At 40.6% G+C, this 12387-nt stretch overlaps 1 protein-coding gene across 6 annotated transcripts in view; it reads right to left on the reverse strand.

Annotated features, from left to right (window-relative positions):
• Positions 1-12387, reverse strand: part of LOC131466133 (inactive N-acetylated-alpha-linked acidic dipeptidase-like protein 2) — a 396981-nt gene that overhangs the window by 89990 nt on the left and 294604 nt on the right. The gene's annotated exons all lie outside the window — the stretch shown is intronic.

The following is a 12387-nucleotide window of genomic DNA, read 5'->3' on the forward strand; positions in this document are numbered from 1 at the left end:
CATCAGTTTTTTGCTCTTTATTTTGTATTTGTAGTATATTGTGAACTCTGGAGGCCTTTGTTTGATTCCAGGCACCTTTATGCTACCTGCCAAAGTGTCCCTGGGCAAGGCACTTAATATATTAAGCCAGTGGGGGTGCACAAGTATATTCCTGGTGCTTGTCCCAAGTGTAGATATGGGAGGAGGGTTGTATCAGGTATAGAATCTGTGTCAAACTAACAATGTGGAAAGGAAAATACCCTTCACCAGAAGCAGCCACAAGATGGTAGTGAGACCTGCTATGATGTTTAGCTTGGAGACAGTGGTGCTGTCTAAAAGACAGGAGACAGAGCTGGAGGTGGCAGAGCTGAAGATGCTGAGATTATTGTTGGGAGTGATCCGGATGCAAAGATTAGAAATGAGCATATTCAAGGAAAAGCTCTGAGCAGTTTGGAAATAAAGTGAGACAGCCACGGTCGAGATGGTTTGGTCACGTGCAGCCGAGGGATAGTGATTATATTGGACAAAGGCTGTTGAAGATGGAGCTGCCGGGCAGGAGGAAAAGAGGAAGACCACAGGGAAGGTTCATGGATGTTGTGAAGGAGGACATGAGGACAGTTGGTGTAACAGAGGACACAGGGGAAGGGATAGGACGAGATGGCGGCAGATGATCCACTGTGGTGACCCCTAAAGGGAGAGGCTGAAAGAAAATGAGGATGAAGAAGAAGATCACGAGTCAAACTTACTGTCTTAAGTCTGCAAAACATACAGTATCTATCTATTGGTTCAAATGACGTGAAGTGAACCTGAAAAACTGACTGAAATCCCATCATTTCCCCTAACCTTGCCCTTTTTATCAAGCTTATGAACATTTTGACGTTTCAACTTCATTTGGAGCCAGAACACACTGCAGCTGTTGTGTTAATTGTTGTACTTCACGTCTTCACATCTGTATTCAGAGAGTGTATTGTGTCTTTTCCACCGGGATGCTGTTGCTGAACCAAGATATTGGATAAACTTCATTTAGGCTCGATTTGCATGGTTGCCTGTGATTAGAAAAGAGCCCCAGCACCACTGAGCAGTGCAATTTGCAAGTTTTGTAAGTCTGCCGGTGCACAAACACAGACCGTCCATCTCATTTCCATGAGTGAACAAGTTAAAACAATGCGCACTAGTTTATTTTAGGGTCGGTGCTCAGGAAAAACACTACTTAGCAATCCACTGAAATGTATATTAATGCTTATACGACTCTTTCTTTATGTTGCAGGTCCAACATCTCATCTGTCCACTTTATTAGGAACACTTATTTGGATGTTTGTTAACAAAAATAAATGATCAACTAATCACATGGCAGCAACTCAATGCATTTAGGTATGAAAACATTGTCAAGACAACCTGCTGAAGTTCAAACTGAGCATTAATAGGGAAGAGCCTTGTAGATGCATTCACCAAGGTAATGGCAGATATTGTCATTTTTAATATTCCTCTTTTTTTCAGCCAAGCTTCAGATCAATATTTACCGTATTAGAGCGATACATGACGCAGCATGAGATGTCTTTGAAATATTAACTTTTATAATGTAATACAAGGGTAAGAACCTCCAAGTTATGAACTGATTATAGGACAATATTTAACTGGAACTGACTGTTGTGATTTGAAAATGATTCAGTGTTTGCAGAAGACAGCAGGTTGTAAGGTTTCATGTGTACCTACTAAAGTGGCTGGAGAGAGTATGGTCTTAATTTCAGGACCTTGACGACTGCACCGTGAAAATATTAACATTCTAATGATCACAAAATTGTGAAGAAAAAAACAAAGAAACTGCTTTTATGCAGGAAAACTGTCCACATCCCATCTGTTGTTGGAGTGTGTTACAATCCCTGAGGAGAAAAACAGCTGCTTTGATTGTCATATTGACTGAAAGCAAGAAAATGATGGACTTTCAATAAAAACAAATATAAAGAAATATGTCACAAAGCATGATCATATTCAAAGGTGAAGACATAATGATAAACTATTGTCTCGTCTGGCGGAGAGAAGATTTAAAGTCTGCACCTCTTCTCTATTATAACCAGATACAGTATGTTAGAGAAAAGTGTCAGAGTAGGAGAAACACTGACTCTTAAAATGTGAGGAGAGTTTCTTAGAGAGGGAATAATAAAATAGACGGTTGTGGAAAAAAAGGGAGGACAAAGAGAATAAGAGAGAGGACTGAGTTAGAGCAGAGAGAATGGGTAATTCCAGCATGTCATGCCACACCAGGAATCAATATTTAATTTCTTTGTCTGCTGCGATAAGAGTGGAGTGAAATCATCGTGGGATCTCAGTTTAGCACTGAACACAAAACCATATGTGCTTCACAGTTGACCCTAACAACCAAAGATTACATCTCTACACAAATAAAATGTGACAGCAAACATTATCTGCTACTAAAAATACTTTAAATGACAGCAGATCATGTTAGGGTCACCCTCACCCTGATGTTGGAGTCCATTGGTTATATCATCTGATGATGAATTAGCCTCAGGATGCAATGGGCAATATTCTGGGGCTACTAGTTAAGAATAAAACTTATATCTGTGCCAAGAATTAAAGTTTGCAGTTAAGAGACGACTTGTACTATCAGATTATTTATTTGTTTACTTTGGGGGGGATATATTAAAAGCTCAGTAGCTGGTGCATTCAATCATGTTCCAGCTCTTTTGCTCTCCCACACAGATGGTAACTCCGCGGGAAACCCAAGCCCACTCAAGGTGGATAGTCAAACTAGACATAAAAAAATTCAAAAGGCTCCCAGGCCCCAAATCTTCCCCTTCACCTATAGATAGTCTGCATATTGACATACATAATGTGTTCATATATGGTTGCCAAAACCCACCATCCACTCATGCATCCATTCATCCCTGGCAAGTTCCCTACACAGTAGCAGGCTACACACGGTGTGCCAGACATTTCTTTCCCTGCCGACTCTCTCCAGCTCACTCTGGGGAATCCCGGGGCATTTCCAGGCCAGATGGAATGCATCCTCCCTCCAGTATTTTCTGGATCCACCCCTGCAGTCTCCTCTGGAAGGCACCCAGCAGGATGATCAGATGCTTGAACCACTTCCACTAGCTCTCTTTGACTTGAAGGGGCAGAGGCTCTGCACACGTATGTGTTGCCTCAATGTGCAGTCTTGCAGTGTGATATTTACTCTCACTCATTTTCTACTAACCCTCTTGAATGTTTTTAACAGTCTACTTTTGACTATTGATTATACAGGAAACTGCTGCCTCGGTGCATCATGGCAACTTGACTGTTGCCGTGATGATCATATTGTTCTTTGGTCTCCCCTTGAGTTGTGTGAGGGCATCGGGGGGGCACAGTCCTTAATTGGTTCAGGTTTAACAAACAGACCCTTCTCTGTTCAACTAGGTCAATATTCCTCAGCCGTTTCACCTCTTACCTGCGGGGTGCCTCAGGGCTCTATCCTGGGGTCTATTCTTTTCTCAGTGTACCTGCTTCCCTTGGGGTCTATTTTTAAAAACTACAACATCTCCTTCCATATTTTTGCAGTGACGATAGCTCAGCTGTAGAGCTACCGTCACTTTCTTTTAGTGTAAAGCAGCTTTGAGAAACTTGAGAAACAGATAAGCTCAGAAGTGAAACAAGCTTCTTCCAATTAAGACTCCTTGCTAAGGAGTCTTAATTGAAGGCCTAGCTTCCCTTGGCAGACTTTGAGAGGACAATTCATGCCTTCATTACATCTCGTCTGGACTACTGTAACTCCCTTGGTCTTGGTCTCTCCGATGCTTACAGGTTGTCCAAAATGCTGCTGGATTTGTTTCTGTTCTGGCCTCTTTACACTGGCTCCCTGTCTATTTTTATGATTCATTTCAATATCCTATTACTTACCTTCAAATGCCTCAATGCCATGGCACCTGTGTACCTGATAGAGCTCTTAAAGCCACACACTCCAGGCGGAGCTCTGAGGTCAGCTAAAAAACAGGGGATATAGAACCTTTTCTGCGGCAGCTCCTTCCTTTACATGTGAGAGCTGCCAAGAAAATGCCCTTGAGCAATTTCAGAAACAAATCTCTTCTTGCTGGCTTTAACACTACTTAAGGACTGTTGTAATCTACTTTTCTATTGTTCTATAATTTCATTGTCTCCCTCTCTCACATACACTCCTGCTTCTGGTCTCTTTCCTCTGTCCTCTGTCCTCCCACCTCTCACTCCTTCTCTCCTCCTGAATGAGCACACTCATGAAAACCTCCTTTCAAATCATCTGGCTTTCATTTAATCACTTCTCTGATTCTCCGGAACGAGCGAATGTGTGACCTGAACATTTTGCCCATCAGCGCTATACGCACATCAAGTGAGCGGAGGGCGACGGAGAGCTGTAATCGGGATGCAACAAGCAGCAGCAACCAAGTGCCTAATGACAAAAACAACTTTGCATTATATCACTGATGATAACAATAATAATAATAAAAATTCAGTTACGGATCGTGGTCTTTGGAAAAGATATTTGAGAAGCGTGTCCCAACCATGCAGAGTGACTGGGTTATAAGAGAGAGAGAGTGATATAGAGAGAGACCTGGTTGGGGGGGGGGGGCTATTGACTATTTTTTTCTTGAATCACTTAAACTGGAAAACAATGTGACAGGCTTCATATAAAGTCAGGATGAAACAGCCATGTCTACATGGTGTTATATGGGAGTGTGTTTAAAAATATATGTCACAAATTGAAAATATTTCCAGGATTTTTTTTAGTATCTGAGGATAAATTTATTTATTGATGAGTAAACTCTGCGAGAGAACCATGTAAGTGAATTTTCTTGCCTCTGAAAACAAATCAATCTATTTTTGTTTTATTGTTTGTGCTGCAGTTGCACCCCAACAAACAGGATTGATGCTTTTCAACTTTAGCAAAATAAAAGCACATTTACAATTTAGACATTAATTTATATAATATAGAGTATATATTTAGACTCCTCTCCATCCGTTACTGTCACAGAGGCGTTTGATTGGTCTGAAATTCATTCTGCAGCAGGAAAACGACCCCATAACACAGAACCATAAAGAGTCATAACGGCAGAGTGGAGGAACATGGAGACGCCCACAGAGATCTGCTCTCAGTCTGGGATCACATCAGGACACAAGACACTGAGACACACTGAAGTTCCATCCATACATAAGCATAAGTTGAATCTAAATATTTAAGTTTTCTTTTTTATATTGTATCGTCATGTTATATTGTGTTGTCTCATGCACCAACACAAATTCCTTGTATGTTTATTACATACTCAGCAATAAGACTGTTTCTTATTCTGATATCTGATATTGATTCTACCGCTTTATCCTCCACATGAGGGTCATGGGGGGGCACTGGTGCCAATCGCAGTGGACACAGGGCGAAAGGTGGGGTACACCATGGACAGGTCATCAGTCCATCACAGGGCTCAAATGAAAATACATTTGTAAAAAAGGAAAAATGTGTCTGTTTTTTTTTTAAAAGAAAAACCATAAGGATACAGAGACAATCATCAATAATCCAATTTTTTCATTTAAGATTATACTTACTGTAAAGTACGACGGTACCTCAAAAATTTGATTCACATTTTGGGGAAAACTGTACACTATACTGTCATTTTGTTTTTTTTGACCAAAGGGTGCGACTCAGTCTGAATCAACTGTACTGGGAAATGGGTCATGACATTACCAGTAAGAAGCTGAGGCCGTTTTAAAGCCTCAAGGATCATGGTTTGGCCAACAACATGTTGACCTTTTGAAACCAGAAATTCACAGACATCACCCACAGCCAGGTTTCTTTCTATTGTCTTTCTTATGTCCACTCATACGTGTCATACGTTATTGTGTTTCCCACTAAATGGGAACTCATTTACTATCTGAAACTAGTAATTGATAACAAATTGAGCAGTGGAGTTGCGTTCTATTGGCCATTTAATATATTTGTACTTCCAGGCTGGCTTTAGCGAGGAAACCTCAAGACTACATACATTTTTGATATGGTCTATGGGAGTATTTGGAGTCTCAAGATAAGACCGTCTACAGCAAAAGGATAAACACTCAGTGAACACAAATGGCCTAAGGAGACTATGTTGAAAATAATACAAAAATGTGCATGTTTTCTAGGTTTTTGAAGTATATCCAATCCAATGCACTTTATTTATAGAGTTTATTTATAACCCTAACCCAACAACACAGGTGCCAAACGTGCTGTTGCAAAAATAAATGAATAAAATATTTAAAAAAATAAAATCAGTGAAAAACACAACATCTCACATTGACAAGGCTTTAAAAACAGAGAAAACAACAGTTCTGCAACAACACCAACAGCTCACACTGCATCAAAAGCCAAGGAGAAGTGCGTCTTAAGACAAGCGCTTTAAAAACAGGAATTGAAGGGGCCTGTCTAATATTAAAAAGCAACCCATTCCAGAGTTTGGGAGCCAAGAGTGCGAAAGACCGGGCCCCTCTGAGCTTCAGCCTGATTTTGGGTACAGTCAGAAGCAGCTGATCAACAGTGATGGAGCATAGCACTGAAGCAACTATATCCTTGTATGTGATGAAGTTCTATAGTAACGACATAGAGTGATTTTGAATTGAACTCACTGTGAAAAAATCTAGCAAATAGCAGGCTACCATTTGATATAATTCAACCACCACATCTCATCCCATTAGCTGCCTCATCAAAGCTCCACAATGAAAACACCAAGTCAATGTCTATAGTGAAAGTGGGAGCTACATTACAGGCTACCATCAGCGTAATGGCTTCACATAAAAATGTGTGTGAATCAAAATTGGTATTTACAACATCCATCCTCTCTTATGTACCACACCAAATTTCTGTTGTTATTGCCAAGTTAATATTTTGTGAGGACTACAGAAATAAGAAGATATTACCATAAAATTACTTTTATATGACACAATTATTAGCATACAGTGGCGGTTGCTGGTCTTTGAAACAGGGGAAGCTCATTTCAGGCTCAGTTATTTATGTATGAATTCTGCCCTCCGTTCATTTTTTAGAAAATGCTCTTTGTCCCTCACGACCAAACCCACGTTGATAAAAAATTAATGAACTAACAGTGGAACAAGGAAAACAATAATTATGTAAAGTTGAAACGCTACAATGTTGTTTTTATTTACAGTGAATAATTATCTAACGGAAGCAGAGAAACGGGTAACAGGGTGCCATTTCTATACTTTACATGGCACCAAAACAGAAAAGTCTCTGGTGTTGTGTATATTGTATATTATTATTATATTTCTACAAAGTTGACAATCAAAAACTGACTCTGCTTTTCAGACAGTTCCACCAATCGTCATGTATCAGTGCAGCATCTGCACCCGCCCACTGCTCCGTTGACTCCCAGAGAAGCTGAGCTTCCATGGAAGTGACCATTCTGCTGCATTCATCCAATCAGCATCTCGATCATCGCAGTTTAAAAAAAAACTATTCCGTACAGAAAATTGTGTCAAACGATCTGCTGATTCTGATCAAAGTAGTAGTTGACTGGGTTCTAATGCTCTTTTAGTAATGAAATGTAAATACAACAGCATATATTTAACCATATTTTATGACATTTTAGAGTTACCATACTTACATACTATACCAGTACCATATGGTAACTTTGGGTGACTCACGGCAGTTAGCTTTGCTAGCAGATGCAACCAACAAAACACAATGTGTGACACTGTGAACATTCACACAACTACACACAAAAGTTATACAGAGATCAGGAAAGCACTAACTCTTCAGACAAAGTGAGGAGGTGAGAACTTCACTGAAAATCTGTTGCAACTGGAAGTATCATAAAAAGGGGAATTTAAGGTAAATCATGATAATGGCGGTGAAATAATTTGCAGATAATGAATTATAATTGGCACAACAGATGGTGATGTACAACATATACAGCATCACTCATCCCAAGAGGTAAACATGTACAAGGAACGCTGTATAACGCTGCAGCGTGTGTTTATGCTATAGAAATACATTTTAAATATAAAAGCTTCAATATGCACAATCTCTTAAATGCCTCTAAGCTGACTCACAGTAAATAAGTCCTCTGTTCTTTCTGATCAAATGATCGTTAAGTGGGTTTAAAGTCGACCTTGCAGAAGACTGCCTGCAGAGAAACAGTGCATTTAGGGAATAAGCATTGATTAATCCAAGCAAAGAGCAATTATGTATATTCTGTGGCCATAGGTTGTTCAAAAAATAGGCTGTAATCTACCTTTAACTCATTTAGAGGTCATTTATTGACTGGGCATTAATCTCATGAAACCGCATCTGCTTTCATCTGTAAAAGGGAAAAGTATAAAGTCTGCAGATGTTGCACCAACAATCATTTCTTCAGTCCTCTGCTCTCACGTTTCAGTCACTGTGATATGAAAGTGGGACGAGGGAACCAAACAGCGATGATACCTGCTGAGCCCGAGCGCCTCCTCTGTGTGATTATGCAGATTCACGGAGCCTGAAGCAGACAATACGGCAACTGTGGTAATTCAAACATATTGCTGACAGCGTGCTACTTCAAGCGTCGTGGCAGGTAACCATCCTGGATGGCTGTGTGGCCGTAAAGTCACCGACTCATTCCGCTGATTTACCGCTGGCTTCTCTTCCCACAGGTTTTATGTTGGAAAACATAAATTAAGGACGTATAAATTAGACTTCCTTGCATATTCCCCCTTAATGTGGATGATGTTCATATTTACCATTTACAGTGTAGCGCTGAAGCTGGCCCTATTGTCGTCTCTTTCTCCTCTTTGAAAGCCTGTCACGGTGTCGTAATTCAATTAAAATATCAGCCGTTATGTTTGCAGTCGCCGCATATTCTCAGGGAGCGAGAGCAAAGGGAGATGATTTGTCACAGTGAATACAAATTGTGTCTGAAATACATCATATTTGGATAAATGCAAAGATCTATGGCTTCTGAGACATGCAGCATGCAATCTGAATTATGCATGGTTATTGTTTTATGAGAGCAGCCGTTTTATGAAACAGATTGAGGTACAAGATGTTTGGAACTGTTTAGGTTTTTCAACATGAGGTTCACGGACGTCACTTGCAACCAGGCAATTACAAGACAGCGTTGATCCCCACTCATATGTGTTGTACTTTATCATCAATTGTCCTCCAAAATGGGACATCATTTACTAAATTCACTTCTATTGAAGAAGCTGAAACTACTGAGACCATAAACTCCTCAGGAATGGACTTATCCAGGGTGTAATCCTGCCTTTTGCCCCCAGGACTCTGGTAATGCTGAACGATTAGGGGAACAAATCATTTTAATGAACTGATTCTAATGATTCAGTTACACTAAAAAGAAACATGTTATGATGACTCCGCACTGGACTGAACTGTCTTTGCCATTTTTCTGACTCACTTGCCGACTTCTTGCTATCATCTCTATTCTGGAGGTGAGTGGAGGGAGGAGTCTCCGTGCAGGTAAGCAGGTAAGTCAATGACAGGGGTTCCAGTGTCTCACTACCATCCTTCAGCTGCAGCGTGGTCAAGAAACGCTATGGTCCACTTACAGCTGCAGTATGAGCCAGACTCAGTTATTCTACAGAAACAAGTGAAGTTCAGGTTGTTGTATGTTTTATTGTCTATGAAGCGAGCACCGACACTACAGTAGATATATCCGTGTCGTCCTTCCCCCTGAAACCAGCTCCCGAACTCTGCCAAACAGTATATTACTGCTTGAGAAACAGGGAAACAAATTGTGGAACCTGTGTGTGTGAGGATGGAGAGCACTTTAATAAGTCTACTTGTGTGGTAGCAGTGTTGCTGCTTATGACAGGTGTTGCTGCTTATGACAGATATCTGGGATAGATGCCGCACAGTGAAATTCACGTCTTTGTCTATATCTAAACCAAGATCATTCTGCACTCTTGGTTTTAGAATCCTTAATATTCTCACTTCTGTCAACACCAGGCAGAGATAAGGACTGCGGCTGTAATCATCCCTGAAAATGAATTTCCACCTGAAGTGCTCTCTACCTGCTGGACTCTGATGAGAGTCTTTTGAGAGACTTTCCAGCATTAAATTGTTGCCAAAGTTGCCCAGCTTTAAAGTCCTACAACCTAGAAACCTAGTTCATTCAGGTTGTTCAGGAAATGTTACGTGTCCATGTAATAAAAACTAAACAAAAGGTGAAGCGTTCGTGTGCCGTTGAAGCAGAAATGACAACTGGTGTCAACTTAGTGGGACAAACTTAACTTGAAATATGAGACGCATAAACGTTTATTCTTTCACTGCACACACACGTTATATTTAGAGAGATCTATATGGACAATTCATGTCACAATGACTAAACGATATGGGACACACACAGCTCAGGTGTCTTATACCACGATGACCACTTCTCAGAGAGAGTAATAGATTCTGGTCTGGTCTGTTTTTCATTTGTTTTCAAACAGAGGAACCTGCTGAAACCACCCACACAGCTACAGGAAACTCAACACATGCATCTGTGGGACAATACCCAATTAAGGCACAAGCTCCTCTCCATTAGATCTGTATTCTTCTGGAAACCAATGTTCCCCTTGTTTCTTCCTGTCCTGTCTGTCTGCCCCCATGTTGCCCAACCTCCCCTCCTCTGGGGGTAAATCTCCTGTAAAAGGAGCATCAACTTGTATTATAATTGGTTCCCAAGCACCCATTCCAAAACTATCAGTGCAGGAGCATCTTGATTTGGAAGAGAATTTGGTCCCTTACAAACGAAGATAAGTAGGACGTATTACAGCCACTGCACAAACATAATTAATGATGTTTAGACCTGTTTCTAAATATTGGGAAGTGGGAGTGGAGCTTAGGCAGCACTAAGATTCTTGTGATAATGAATAAAGCAATAGAGCGTGCCAGGGACAGCTGCTACCAAATGGACAATTAGGTGCAACGAGACGAGAGGGTAAATAAAGAGTAAATATGACATGGACAGGAATCCTACAGCAGTTTGTGCTTTGTTCAGTTGCACTGTGTGGAGCTGTAATGATGCGTCCTCACCCATCTGTACACAATAAAGTCACTACAGAGCAGTCGACTGTACTACCGTGAAGTACAGCACAGCACAGCACCAGGCAGGTTAAATCAGCTGTTCCAACCAGCCCCCTACAGGGGTTATTATTTTCATAATCAGTTGATTTGTTGATTATCATTTCAATGAATTACTTAAAAGAAAACACTGACTGATGCTTGACACTTTGTTTTGTCCACAAACCAAAATGATGATTTTTTGTAACATGGTGCAACAGCAACAGACATCGTTAATGAAAATGCTTGACTTTACAATAATAGTAAACATAGCCAAAGCACAAATACACATAAAAGTATAGAGGGTTTATCCCAAAGTTTACCTCAAAGATTTTCAATTCTCACCATTCGAAAAAAGCCAGTTCTCTGCATCTGAAATACTGCTATTGATGCCATGGTCTTCTAAATGGCACCTGGCTAAGGACTATGTGTGCCGTAGTGCCGTAAAGCAAGACAGACAACAATCTCCCTGCAACAAGCCATTTAACCCTTCTGTGACCATCCTGTCTGATACCGGAAAGAAGAGAAATAGAGCTTTGCACCCATATACTTGTCATTACGGTAGCCCTCAGGACTTACGTCCAATTACAGACAAGATTCACTAGTGCGTCACACGTTTGTGACGTCAGCTGATTCCTAAACGGTTGAATAACTGTGAAAGTTTATCTAAAGTAAAAGTTATCTTGGAAAACAGAGGACAAATGGGCAGAAGCACTCACTCATTGAACATTAATATAAATCCAGGCAGGTTATAAGAGGGTTAACCATCACAATGACTCTGATTGTTAAATCTGACATAGTTCTGCTTTAAAAGCAGAAAAACAGTCTTTATTGTCTTCCTGTCTTTAAGTAGCTTTGGCTGTAACTGTCTGTCACAGGTAGCCATTCCTCCTAATGAGTTAGTTTATGTTGCAGGGGAATAAAGGGGCATTTCCCTGTACTATGTGTCCATTTGTGACAGTTTGTACCTGCCTGGTGTGTGGAAAGAACATGACTTTTCCCCCCCGAGGATGGATGACTAACCTAGAGACTTAAATAAAAATCTGTATCTCATAACCTGGAGAGACACACAGAGAGAAAGGTTTTAACGAGGTAAAGGAGAGGGCGAGAAGATCCAGCGCTCACTCCTAATGAAAGGAGAGAATAAAGGATGAGAGAAGAGACAGCGAGGTGGAGAGAGCTATGTAGTGTTTGAAGGAGAAAGAACAAAAAGAGGAGGAGGTAGTGGATGAGGGAAAAGAAGGTTTTCAAGTTTAAGTGGTGGTAATTTATGTCCGAGTGTGAAACTTCAGCTCCACAGCATATTTGTATGTGTCCATTCATCTTGCTTTTGTTTCTCAGGTGGATAAAGTCGAGTAAGG

This window comes from Solea solea, chromosome 9 (assembly GCF_958295425.1).
Source record: "Solea solea chromosome 9, fSolSol10.1, whole genome shotgun sequence".
Classification (NCBI taxonomy): Eukaryota; Metazoa; Chordata; class Actinopteri; order Pleuronectiformes; family Soleidae; genus Solea; species Solea solea.